Consider the following 13341-nt stretch of genomic DNA (forward strand, 5'->3'; position numbering starts at 1 on the left):
CTTAGACCTGAAAGTGTAGTAAGTGACTGATGGATGCCTTGGGGAAGGGGCCGGCTGGCAGGGCTGGTGCTGCATCCCGGGGGCACCCCCTTTCTCAGGGCAGTCGGTGGGGCTGGGAGCGGCCCAAGGCGGAGGTCTGCGGTCTCAGCTTCTCTCTAGGAGCCGGTCCCCGTGGGCTCCCCCTCGGCACGTTCTTCATGCCTTGACTCCGCAGTAAGAGAAGATTACTAGGGGAGGATATAAAAGCAGGTAGGAGGTGCGCGGCCCGGGCCTGGGGGGATGCGCACAGCTGGGGACAGATGTGCCCACGGTCCCGGTGTCCCATCTCGGGGCTGGGCCCGGCTGCCCGCCTCTCGCTGCGAGCCGGCCTTTGTGTGCGGCGCTTCCCAGTGCTGTCCGGTTACAGCCAGCCTCAGTGCAGGAACGGCGTACTCGTGTGTCTGTACCCGTAGCCACCATCTCTGTAACGGCGGGCGAAGCCGGCCCCTTGTGCCGCGGTTTTCGGGCTGTTTTCAGGGGCACGAATCTGTTTTCTGGAGGAACGACGGAGGGCCTGAGCCGCTGCTTCCCCTTTTATTGGCGCATCTCACGTTTAGGGTTGGTTAGTTTGTTTGTTTTTTTCCCAGCAGGTTTTTCAGCGGCGGTCCGAGCGGCTCGGAGCCCGGAGGTCCCCGCAGAGGGTCTCTCCGCGGGGGGTGGGGGCTGTGGGGGCGCCGGGCGCGCCGAGCCGAGCGGCCGGACCCTGCCGCGCTGCCGGCCCCACAGCGCTCCCTAGCGGTCGCGGCGGGGCGCGGGCGGGCCGGGCTCTCCCCGCGGCTCCGGGCGGGCTGCGTGTCCCTCTCATTCCCCCCCGCCGCCGCAAAACCTGCACCGCTACGGAAGGGTGGGGGGCGGCCGCCCCTGCCCGGTTCGGGGGGGGGGGGGGGGGGGGGCGGGCGGTGCCGCCGGCGGCGGGCAGCGCGGCCTGGCGCTGGCAGCGGCCACCAGGTGGCGGGGCAGAGTCACCGCGGGCAGCAGGCGGCGGGGGCACGGGCACGGCCCGGGGCCGCGCGGCGCTGAGCTGTGGCGAGCGGGCTCAGTAGCCGTGTCCCGCGCAAGCACTGCCTCTCTTCGGGCAGCATCCTCGGGAGTCGGGGGAAAGTGGCCGCCGCAGGTTGAGGTTTTTCATAGTGGAAGCTTAAAACTCCGGAGTGCGGCTTCAGCAGAGTATCCGAGGGAAGATCTTGCGGAGGGCGAGAAGGTCGAGTCCTCGTTGCCTTGACAGTGGTGATGGGAGTTCAGTATGGACGGTGCTGAGTGAGCAAAGTGGGCAGAATACGAGGAATTTGCACAATTTGGGGTCCTCATTTCCCCTATGAGGCGTTAAAGTTCTGAACAGTTGATTTGGATTTTTACTCTTAAGGAGCTTGTTTTGCTAGAAGCAGGGTTCTGACTGCACGCAGTTTGATAGCCAGTGAAAACCAGAACTGCTTTGGTCAAGAACAGCTCGTGCCTGCGTGTACTGGTAGTTACAAACAGCTGGATCTACATCTGACCAAACCTAACAGGGTTAGCGGGGACTGGGTCAGGGGAAGGGGCGCTGCTGCCCTGCTATAATCAACAAGGATGCAGACTCTGCTGGCATATGGCAGCTGTGAAATGGTACTGAGCTAGGCAGAGCTTGCCACTGACCTTATGTATGGGCTTCCACGGGGGGATTGATGGAAGTAGCTAATAGCATTAAGGTTGCTTTTTCTGGCACCAAGTCTGCCTGTTTTGCTTTTATCTATGATGGTGAATATCTCGCTATGGATTGATTCTGCAGATTTCTGGTTTGGGGTTTCCTATTTCATTTCTAAGTTAAAAGCTGAATAGAAAATGTTTAGAGCTAGGCTTCTGGGGACAAGTTGTCATCAGGGGCTTGCCTGATCTCTGCAAGCCAGCTGTGTACCTCTGACTAGAGGAGTGACTTGCTTCTCCAAGCCCACAGGCTCCACGGGAGGGAAGCATTAGAGGGAAAGGCAGAAAAAGCTTCAAAGCTGCCAGGACTGGGTTACATTCAGCTGAGGCTGCAGTGTCGGTAATGTAGTGCACTGGAACAGAGTTTGCTCAGGTACAGTGCACTCAAGGCATTCTTAATTGTTGTGGTTGAGTAACTCTGAAATTGTGAGATGCTTGGGAGGAAAATATATCTGGTCTATACCTGTACTTACACTTTGTATTTTTCTTGTTTAACTTTCTAGTTGTGAATAGGGAGCTTCTTCTGTCTTAGCGTGACTGTAGAAGTTAATCCTATGTATAAGGATCCCTCTGGGGGCAGGGTTGGTGTGGGTGATGTTGAGCCTTCCTGCAGCAAGACTGAGGACTTTCTGGTTATGCAAGCATTGTGCTGTCCTGATTCCTATTTTTTTTTTCTTTTGTGTAGCGTGCTGTATGGGAAGTTTAAAAATATGCGTGACCTCTTTGGTTTCACTTGAACAATACGTACATGGTCAAATGATAGTGTTTTTGTTGTTTTGGATTTCTTTAAAAAGCTGCATTGCTATTTTAGGCATCTATTTCTAGTGCTGATATCAGGTGGCAGTTTCATAAGTAGGTGCAAAAGCGAAGAAAACCAGAAAAAGTTGGTTTTGTGGGTTTAGAGGAGTGTTTGTAGCAAAAATGGATAATTTCTTTCGTGCTTGTTGTATGGAGATACACAAGTGTGTTATAAGTAGTTGAGTTATGACACAATAGTGGCCTTGAAGAAAAAAGCAGCCACTTAACGTGAATGAAGGGAGTTTGAAGTCACCATGAGTAACCACTTGCTTTAAAAACAAAGATGTGCTATGCGGAATGCCTTTTAATTCTAGTAAAAACTTACTTTCATCCATGAACTGCAATTTGAGACTGAAAACTCTGACTTTCTTCTAATTCAAGTTGGCAAGAAAATAGAGACAAATGATAAAACAGAATTAAGACATTGTTCCAATTTCTTCAGATACCTTTGCTGTGCAGTTGAACAAAGGTTCAGGTTCCTCAGAAATCATAATCTAGCTACTCTTCTTAAGACCAGTAGGAATTTCTGGGGTTTGAGCGCTTTTTAGGAGCTGTTGAACGAAACATAAAAATATCTGAATCTAAAATCATTTTAGGGTTAGTCTGTGCAGTTCCAGGTAATAGATAATGATTTTTTTTCTCCAGTAGTTTTTTTTTTTTCTTCCCCTCGTTACCTTTGGCTTTGTTAAAGGTGCTGTATTGATCTTTTGTGTGTTCTGTGGATCTCATCTTTTCTTCCAGTGTGGTGTGCTAGAAGAAAATTTATTTCCATTCTCTATAGAGGCAGCCGTAGGTCCGATGAATTATGCATGCTTGATAGCCATTGCCTTCATCTACACATTTTGCACTTCCCTCATGCTTGGAAGTTGATTGCCAACTGTATTTTTTTGTGTTGGGGGTGGAGTGGGTGGGGAAGGGAGAACACCTGACAGATTTACTGTTTGCTAGTTTATTAAAGCAAAGGGAGATGTGTGAGAAAGGACAGAGAGAAGAATACAGGAGAAGTGCGGAAGGGCGATTGGATGCACTTAGAAGCCAAGAGAACAAAGCAGAGGAACAGAAAAGGTGCTACCAAGTTCCTTCACAGTAAGGGAACTGAGGAGTTTGAGTAATCCTGTGAAGTCAGAGTGCCGTTAGGTGCTGTGCCTAATGCCTTTTAGCTACCAGAATTCTCTTAGTCCATTGAATTGATTCTTTTGTTTATTTTGTGTGTGTGTGTGGGGGGGGGAGGTTGGTTGGTTTAATAGCTTCCCTTTTAGAGTTTGGCTTAATGCTGGCCACTGGAAGAAACTGCTTTATGAGAGGGAAGGACATTTACAGAGGCTAACCTTAGTGCAGGAGGTTCGTTGTGTTGGGCCGCTTCTGTGATTAGTGGAGAGAAAGGCAGGGACTGAGCCTTAGGCTGGGTGCTATCCTCTAGACGTCTGATCTTTCCTAACGCTAAAGAGAACTCTGAGAAAGACCATATCCAATATGTACATTACTTTCAGTACTATTACAAGCAGAGTTTTCTTCTTTTTAACCACTTGCTTATCTTGAAGGGTTCATTTCAATGGACCAAACGCTGTCACAGGTGACAAATTCATGACTTAACCGTATTTTTTATTAAGCAAAGTAATTGGCTAATGCTATATCTGTGTCAACACCTCTTTGCTCCAAGGCACAAATGATTCAGTCACTTCTCAAATAAACTTCAAGTAACAAGTTAAATGTTAATTGTACTTGCTGTTGTATGTCTCAATATGGTAGCTTTGATTATAATTTAGTTCTGGTTTTTTTTTTTTCTGATGTTCTTTCTGCCTGCCTGCTTATCTTCTTCGGAATGTGGTTCTTCAACTGTTCTGATAAACTTCTGACACAAGTAAATACAGTCTGTTTGTGTATCTATTTACTGAGCATGCCCTCTGCTTGGCAGTTTGCAAAGAGTCTTGAATCAGACACGCCACACAAGTAACTGTAGACTGGGAAAGGGAACTCCTACTGCTGTGATGGTTGTCATTAGAGAACACAATTAGCCAGGAAAGTGGCCTAAATATTATCTTCCTTATCTGCTTTTCTTATTCCTTCCCTGACTTTAACAACAGAATATCCAGATAGACAATAAGGACAAAATTGCATGTTTGGGGGTTGTGGGGTTTTTTGCTAGTATTTCCTGTCTGGTGTTTTCTGCAAGACCTTATCGTGATAGTGAATTTGGTGGGTGGGTGTATCTAAGGAAGGGGAAAGCTGCCGTCCCTCTCTGCCGGTCGCTCTTTTCTGCCTTCACTTACATTGTTCATGTGGTGTAGCAGGTAATAGTTTTTGGTTTTCCATCAGATCCAGTACAAAAGAGAAGGCAAGAACTTGTGGGCAGGATGAAGTAGGAGGCAATTAGTTGGAGCCCATTGTGAAATACAATAGTGGAATATGTGTAATGGAGTGAGAGGAAAAGAACGTTATTTAACTTGACATGTTAGCTGTGTTTGTGCTTTTTATTAAAACCTGTGAAATTCAGTTGTTGAGTGGAAGGCCTGTTGCCATGAATGCCTGAGCAGGTTTGAATCTTTGGACTTAGATCAGTATGTATGTACCAGTAGGGGTCACCACAAATGTTTAATGCGATATTGAACTGGTCACTGAAGGAGAAAGTAATAAACTTTGATTATCTTCCTTCTTCCCTGGGCATCTTGGAAAGAAGAACTCTTAGTTCTTATAACTTGATAAATTGATATTCAGAAGCCAGAATTACAGAGACTTTTTGGAATACGCTTGGAGCTCATCTTCCTTACTTCTGATACATCTTTCAGTGAATGATATGAAGCATTAGCTGTTATTAACAACAGCTGAAATGCAGATAGGTCAATAAACTAGTTTTGTGTCTGTCCTCCCCACTCAAAACACCTCCTTGCTCTCTCTTCCTCACTGTTCTCTGAAGAGGATTGAAAATAGCACTGTATTGTTTGGAGCTCACACAGAGTGCTGCTGTCCTAAAAAATCCTCATGCTTGCTGTGACAGTCAGTTGTGATTGTGGAAACACAGGTGTAGGCTGATTTTTTGCTTTTAACCACTGCACTGTGTAACCCATCTCCACTGAAGGGCAGCTGCCTTACTGGTTAAGCCAAGGGCTGCTGGTTCGGTACAGAACTGCAATGCTCCTAACAGGAGAATTTGCATGGCTTTTGTGTGGCTACAGAATGCACACTGCACAGTTCAGGGCTGTGTGAGTTGCTTTGGAAGGAGCTACTCTAGCACTGCCAGCTTAACCCTTTTCAGTGGGGTAAGCTGAGCCACATAACTATCTTGGCTAATGTAACTTTTACCTCTGGTACTTTAGGTTAAAGTATTTCTCTAGTACATTGTATTTGAAGCGTGAATTAAGAAGGGAGTCGTTACAGGCTGGAAGTTTTTGCTCACATACGTGAAGGTGAGAGATTGAGAGTCTGAAACTTCTGATTTTTTTTTCTCCCTTTTTTCCTCTTTTTCCAAAAGCTGTCGTCATAAGACAGTGATGTCATGGTATTGGGTTATGAATCGAAGTGCTGTTGTTCCAAGGGAGGTGGCAGGCCTTTTGCAGCTGCTCATTGTAGGTTTAATTTGTTAATCCTTTCCTTTGTATAGTTTGTTTTGGATTTTGGGGTTTTTTTTAGAAAAATCTGGCATTTCCAGAAACGCTCTGTTTTTCAGATGTTGTATTAAATGTACCAAAAAAATAACATCTGCTGTTACCTTTCGTTTGGGTATTTTTAGCCCATAATTCCTTTATCCTCTTCACTCCCTCATGCGGTTTCTGACCCTTCGGTCTTTATTGCCTTGCTCTGCTTGCTGTTTTCTCTGACTATTTCTCCCTGTTCCTTCCCTGCTTTCACTTGCCTTTTTATTTCTGTTCTCTTCTTATCTCTTTTAGTTCAGTGACGTGTTTTTTGATTTTCAAATCTGTACTTGGATTGTTTTCCTATGATTCTGTTACTAAATATTTAATTTCATGATAAATACATTTCTCAGTCTCGTTAATAATAGCATGTATAAAAATAATATCTCTTCCTCTGTGAGATGCAGTAATAATCTTCCAAACCTCTATTTTGGTCTCCCAAGTAATTTCAGTAGCTTTTACTTACCTGATTAGAGCAATTAATTTCAAGAAAATGATAATTACTGGTTGCGGAACTGAAGTCCCAATCTCTGGTTTAGAAGAGAGGCGTTTCAGCACATCTTGCAACTTTGTCACATTCTGTACTCCTTACTGATAAGGTAAGAAATGAAAATACATTCAGTCTCTGAAGAAAATGCTTTGTCAGAAGCAGCTAATTTCAGAATTGCTTGCTGTTGTCACATAGCCAGATAAGAAAATTGAAGGTTGTGACTGTCAGTCTTTTCTGAAATAAAACATTGCTGAACACAATCAATCTAGAAGAATACAAAAATAAATACAGGGTAAGAGCTGTGTAAGACTTAAATGTTCACAGTAAAAATAATCAAGTATAGGATTAGTGCTGTCTTCCAGCGCCTGTTAAAGGAACTAATACTTAATGTTGGGGTGTTGTTGACTTGAACTAATGTGGCGTAATCATTCATGGTGGGCCACTGATGAGCATTCACTACAGGGAGAAAAAGGTGTATTATCAGTAGCTCAACATGGCAAGATATTAGTTTGCTACCTGCGGTGTTATTTTGTTGCTGCTGGTTTCCCATCAAACCTCCTAAAGCACTTATGCTGCGTTCTGTGAACATACAAGTTTGGGTAGGTTGCACAGCACCATGAAAGTTACCTGCATGAGAACAGATTATGCACAAAATGCTTGTCAGGTCCTAAAGTTCAAGTTTCAGCAGCAAGTTACACCCTTTTTCCTTCTGCACACGCAGCACCTGTGTTGTGCTGCTCATGAGAGGTTGTGCTGCAATAGCTCTAGTCCTGGTGGTCCAGCATCTGAATGATTGGACCTGGTGGAGTGCCCTTCCCATTGACAGCAGTGGGTTTGTGAAGGGCTTTATCCTGGTTGAAACAGTAGAGTATCTCTCTTTAGCAAGATCTCACCTCTCAGAGCATCTGGCCTAATTGAAGAGAGTCAGGATGGCAAAGTGCTGCTCCCTCGATGGGGGGATGTTGGGCATGGCAGAGAAACCCAGTCTCTGGTCTCTGCAGCTTGCTTTATTTAGAGCATCGAAGGTCATGTTGTAATTGCTGTACTCGCAGTACCAAAAGGGGTTGGTTACTCCTGTCTGGATTTGTGCTTGTTTGATGTTTGAGTGCTGCATCATTCTACTTGCCTCCATTTTACAACAGGCTGACATTAAAAATAAGATGCTAGCCTCATGGAGCCCAAAGCTTTCTGGTCCTCAACTGCTGCCTGAGTGCACACTGCTCTCTGGAATCTGAAAGAAAGGAAAAGTCTGGGGGAAGAGAGCTGTAGAGTTAAAAACTCTTCCTGTCTTGCTAATGGCTACAACTACATTGTTGTAAATCTTTATCTTACTCCTTCAATACAAATGTCACCAAATGCCCAAGGAATGTCGGCTGTAATTTAGTTTCATAAAGTTCCTGTATTACTGAGGAGTGTCTGGTCTCCAAGAAGAGCTGTAACTGGTTTCTGTTAGCCCACACCTAGTGATGAGCCTCAGTTTGGAGGTTTGGGCAGGGTGCAGATTTGTTTTGGAATTGGCCTGTGAAGGTTTTGGATGGCCTTTCTCAATAAGAAGGCTTGTGAGTCCTGCTTCATGCTGCATTTGTCTGTTGAAACTTATTTACCCTTAACTGTGAGGTTCCACTTCATGGATTATGTGACTGGCAACTGAATAGTACTCTCTGAAGTTTTCTTGTGCATGCATAGGTTTAAAAAATGCCAACACAACCGTACACATCTGTGTTGGGGGGAGGATTCCTTCCCCTCCAGTCTAGATGAATGTCTGTAAATCCTTCATTATTAATTTTGTATTCAGCTGATGTAACATGCAAACTAAATTGACAATCCCTTGCAGCAAAAAATGCTGAGCTGCTGTTACTGTGCTGTGTCAGTCCATGTTAATCAGGCTCCTTGTTAATCAGAGATTCTGCTGGTTTGGGTTTCACAGGTGCCTGCAGTGACGGAAAGGAGCACTCACTGTAGACCAGGATAATAGAACATAGCCAGGGTAGAGAGATGCCTTACCTGTGGAAGTAAAAGTGGTAGATACTAGGCTTGTCTCCTGTAGCCTTAATCTGATTTTACTGATGTTCACAATCAAAAAGCAGTTACCAGTAAATATTCTAATTTATAATACAAATTCAGTACCAATGCTTATAATTAGTTCTTTCCCCCAAGATAACTTAGTTTTTTCAAAATGTTTCTTTGTCCTGATACTGACATAGTTCCACAGCCTGAACATGCTTCGAGTACATCTGTTATTCTGTGTGATTAAAGGATAGAAGTTCAGTGATTTGCAACAAGTGGAATGTAAAGCACTTGCTCGTAGGTGGTTCTTGGAGAATGACTCCCGGTAGCTGCTCCTTCTTGCTTGTGGTGGCTTCCAGGTGTTCCTGATGTGTTCTTAAATAACGTTTGCTCTTGAGATTTGAATTCATGTCTCTCTAGAAGTCAAGGTGGTTGTATTTGATAGTTTGAAAACTGCCTCTTCTGGGTAATTAACTCAGAATTAACCAAGCAGAGTTTTACAAAGTCTCAGAACTATGTGATGTACTTTCTTTGAAAGAAAGCAACTGGGCCAGTTCTTGGAAGAAAATTCTTTTACGTTATTAAACACTTTAAGTTGTTATTTCTTGTGCAGGGTCTTCTCAAGCTGCTGGTTGCTGACAGGTAGGAGCGTACTGTAGGGAAGCTGCATTTATCTCCCTGCTTTTTGGGTTCTCCCCCAGGCCTCTGCCTCTGGCCTTGCCTGGAGGTGGTGTCAGAGGCTAGGCAGGTGTTTCATACCCAATAAGATCTTTCCTGTACGTGTTTCTTGATCTTTCACACAGGGAGGATTTGCTTTTTGACAGTATGTGTCATAGTGCCAAGATGAAAATAAAAATCAACAGTAAAACAGGCTGATTTTGTGCAATTGTCCTGCTTACCTTTGTGCAACTGTGAAAGCCTTACAGTGCGTATCACTTGGTGATGACTGTGTAGGATGTCTAAGAATATTCCTTAGATGTTCAATTAGGATGTTAATAGCTAAAGACACTTTTTTGAAGTGCTTAATGGTGCACTGAAATAAAGCTATCTTCTTGAACTGTACTTCATTACGTCTGCTCAAAATATGAGGATAACAAAGGTACAGCAGTGATTTCTGCTGCTAGTATTTGGGAATGAGACATTTCCCAACTTGGCATCCATGCACTTGTCTTTCACTTCTGCGCTTTGGTTTTCATTATGGTGCAGATGTCTTTGCTTTTTACCATTTCTCATTGTCAGTTTTATTTCCCTTGATAATCCAGCGTGTATTGCTTCACTGATGACTTCTAAAGAGTATTTTCTGAAGTCGGATTTGTTTTTTCTGTGCTGCTGTTGCTGACCAGCAGCCTTGAAAAACACTTTGGCAAAGTACTCCATAAAGGTTGATTTTAAAATGGGGGTGAGGGGGAACAAAGCATTAAAAAAAAAAAAAGTTAAGTTACAATGTCAATGGTATGTAGGGCATCTCCTGTAACACACATTACAACTTCACATAGATATTTTTTTTTCTGATTTTGAACCCCCTATAGTAGTAGTCTTAGACACTTGGTGTATGATCACAGATCGAACTTTGGAAATCCTGAGTGCTGGCTTACATGAATCTTGGATCAGTATTTTAGTAAGTTTTTTAGCCCTTAAATATTGGAAGGATTACATGTTTATAACTTCAAAGCTTCCAGAAAAGCTTGAATGTTTGGTATATTTTCTGCTTTATCAAGCACTCATGCGCATCATAATTCTTAGTTTGTTGCATCACATCAAAATTGACATGGTTACCATCAGGGTTTTTATGTCTGTAGTCTAAATGTTGGTTTGTGCTTTATTTTCTGCTTTTTCCTATGGTAAATTGTGGATTACTTAAGCTGTCTCTTTTTTTAAAGTCCTATAGTGTTTTATTTAAGTCCTATAGTCTATTTAAGTCCTCTGTAGTATGTGGGAAATGAACCTGCTAAATGTTTACTCCATGAAGGTATGGCAGCTCACTCAGTGATGTGTGACATGCTGAGGAATTCGGGCTCAAGTGCTGCACTTCATCGAGACTGACATAAACAGTAAATTCTGTTGGCTGAATGCCAGATTCATTCAGTTACCAGGCTAAATCTAAACTTGCGCTGATGTATTTTTTTTTTAATTAAAAGCAAGACTGTCAAGGAGTACTGCAAATCAAGTATCATGAAATGTGCTCCCTCCTCCCCTTTGGGCATAAGTGCTATGGCCAGGGGAGAACCTAGGTACCCTGATGCTATCATGCATGAAATCTTGTTGTTTTTTGTTTCAATAAATGCTGGAACTTACCCGTATCTGACATCCTAGTGTACCCACAGTGATAATTCATCTGTGCACAATCTGTCACTTTATATAAGAGCCAGAATGGTTCAGGACAAAGGAAGGAAAGCATAGCTTGGTGCTGAATTCTTGAATGTGACAGGAGAAGAAAGAAGATCCTTGTACTTCAAGCTTTTTTCGGTTGCAGCTAGAGGCTATTTTTCAAGGCAGTAAAAATGTTCGATCATGTAGTTAATCCAGTTGACGTACAATTTCTTTGTGGTTTCTATTACCTGTAAGTTGTTAACCTACACATAACTGAGCAATACTTTTAATTACTTGAATACACTGTAACCAGAATTGTCAAATTTATGGGAATGTTTACGAGGAAAATCGGTTATTGGGATACCTGCCTCTGGAGCAGTTAATGTTTTAAGATTTAATTTGGTTTCTGGTAACTGACAACGCAAATCCTTCGCTGTTTCACATGGCTGTGATAAATGAAACTGGTAGGACTCCTCTGGGGCACAAAACCCCCACATAAAAAGGTGATGAACTGGAATTAGGTGCTTTTAGATCAGTGGTGTAGAAACCATTTTACTTGGCATAACTGGAGAATTAGCATCAAATTAAGCCTGTGAGTGTTGCCCTACTGTAAAGTCATCACCGTAATTGGGGCTGAAGCATGAGGGAGGGTGATTAGTGTTACCAGAGGTGGAGCTACCTATGGCTTCTCTTCTTGGGCTCAGCAGTGCGCTTGCTTCTCTGCAGAATGAAGCAGCTGAATATATCCAGTAGTCCTGCATCATACATGCATATATATTTGTCTCTCACTTTAAAACGGACTCTGACAAGACTTCTTTTAATAAGCAGGGCAAACTACAAGGGCTTTAGCATAAGCTCATGGGGAGGATGCTGGAAGGATAACTTTTTACAGTATCTTTTGATTTGTTTGTGGGCATGAATTGATAGTACGGTTAGTTATCTGTCATTAATTATATTCAGTGCTTACATTGGTGTCTCTAGACATTTATTCCCCTCTATGCCCCCCCCCATGTCATCTAACATTTAATGATCCTTCTGGCTATAAAGGAAACCCAGATTTGAGACATATCAGCATTGGAAGCTGAGTGATGTATTGGTCAGATGTGCACAACTTTTACTGGACCTTGTTTCTAAGTGGCTTAACACAGCCCCTAGCATGATGGAGCTTCTGTTCGGAGGGTGTCTTGGAATAGGAAAGGAGAAAGTAAAGACTGTCCATGGGAAAGGTTAATGGCACTGCTTTCTTCCCTTTCCCGCTCCAACATATTGCAATGTGTTTTCATTGTTTCGGGCATACTGGAAAACACTTGTGACCAGTGCATGTGCTTGTATGCACAACAGTTACGGAGAAAGATTGTCTTCCTAGCTGATGTCAGCTGCGCAGCCTTACAGAGGGGCATACAGGCAACAGAGATGGCAAGGATGTTAAAGAGGATTAAGAGAAGGGCAGCTTAAAATCCAAAGCAGTCAGCTCTGTTGGTGCAGTTCTGTGGGATACAGACTCAGCTGAGCCTGACTGCCACAGGTCAGCCGTGTAGTTTATAGAACAGCCAAGGGAGATTGTAGGATATGTGGTTGTAGGATATGTGATACGTAAGATAATGTAACCAGGATTCTTTAGAGATTACTGGTGTACTAAATCTCTGACTACGAAAGGATATGTAAAGATGCCACTCAAATTGTAATTTCTGTCTCGGTTCAGCTTTTTGAAATTGGTTTTGAGCATTTCTGTAGTCAGCTTGATGATTTGGCTCTTTAAAATAAGCAAGATTCCTCATTACAAGTAATATTTCATCTAGAATAATGAAACTGTTAAATAATACTGGGTTAAAATTTCTCATCTTAATAGTCGTTAATTGCTGTAATGGATGATCCCTTTGCTGCTACCTTATTGTTCCTTGAAAGCCTGTTGAAAGTCTCCTTCCTTCTACAAATCATTTCCCTTCCCCACCCCCTCTCATTTTATATTTGGTTGTACCATGTTAGTCTCCACTTGAAGCCTTCAAGAGTAGCTCTGCTTTCAGAGCACGCATCTCTCTCAGGGCTGTTATACCTCTGTGCTTCTTCTCTGAGAACCAAGATCCTGGAGTACAACTGCTCCACCATCTGAGTGGTCCCACCTCCATGATTTTTTTGGTGGGAGTGAGAAGAGAATGCTCAAATGAGCCATGACTGTTACCCGTTTCCATGCTGTGTTAAGATGGACTTGAGGTAATGAGAGAAACATTTATTGTAGAGTGTAACTTGTCTGTTTCAATCTCCCTGGTGTGCTTTAAAAGGAACGTGATGCTTTGTCCTTGTAAGTCAGGTGTACCAGGCTCTGGGAAGACCCATTTGGAAATATTCTGCCCTGCTTCACAGTTAGTAGCTCTGATGCCTATTTTAAAT

At 43.4% G+C, this 13341-nt stretch overlaps 1 protein-coding gene across 3 annotated transcripts in view; it reads left to right on the plus strand.

Annotated features, from left to right (window-relative positions):
* TSC22D1 (TSC22 domain family member 1) overlaps positions 1 to 13341 on the plus strand; it is a 95831-nt gene that overhangs the window by 65534 nt on the left and 16956 nt on the right. The window contains exon 1 of one of the 3 annotated variants that reach the window (XM_037375997.1): positions 2072 to 2092. The exons of the other annotated variants lie outside the window; for them this stretch is intronic. The gene's annotated coding sequence lies outside the window, so the exon portion shown is untranslated. Of the gene's footprint in view, positions 1 to 2071; positions 2093 to 13341 lie in introns of those variants that run through there. 3 annotated transcript variants of the gene reach the window in all.

Source organism: Falco rusticolus, chromosome 2, assembly GCF_015220075.1.
Source record: "Falco rusticolus isolate bFalRus1 chromosome 2, bFalRus1.pri, whole genome shotgun sequence".
Lineage (NCBI taxonomy): Eukaryota > Metazoa > Chordata > Aves > Falconiformes > Falconidae > Falco > Falco rusticolus.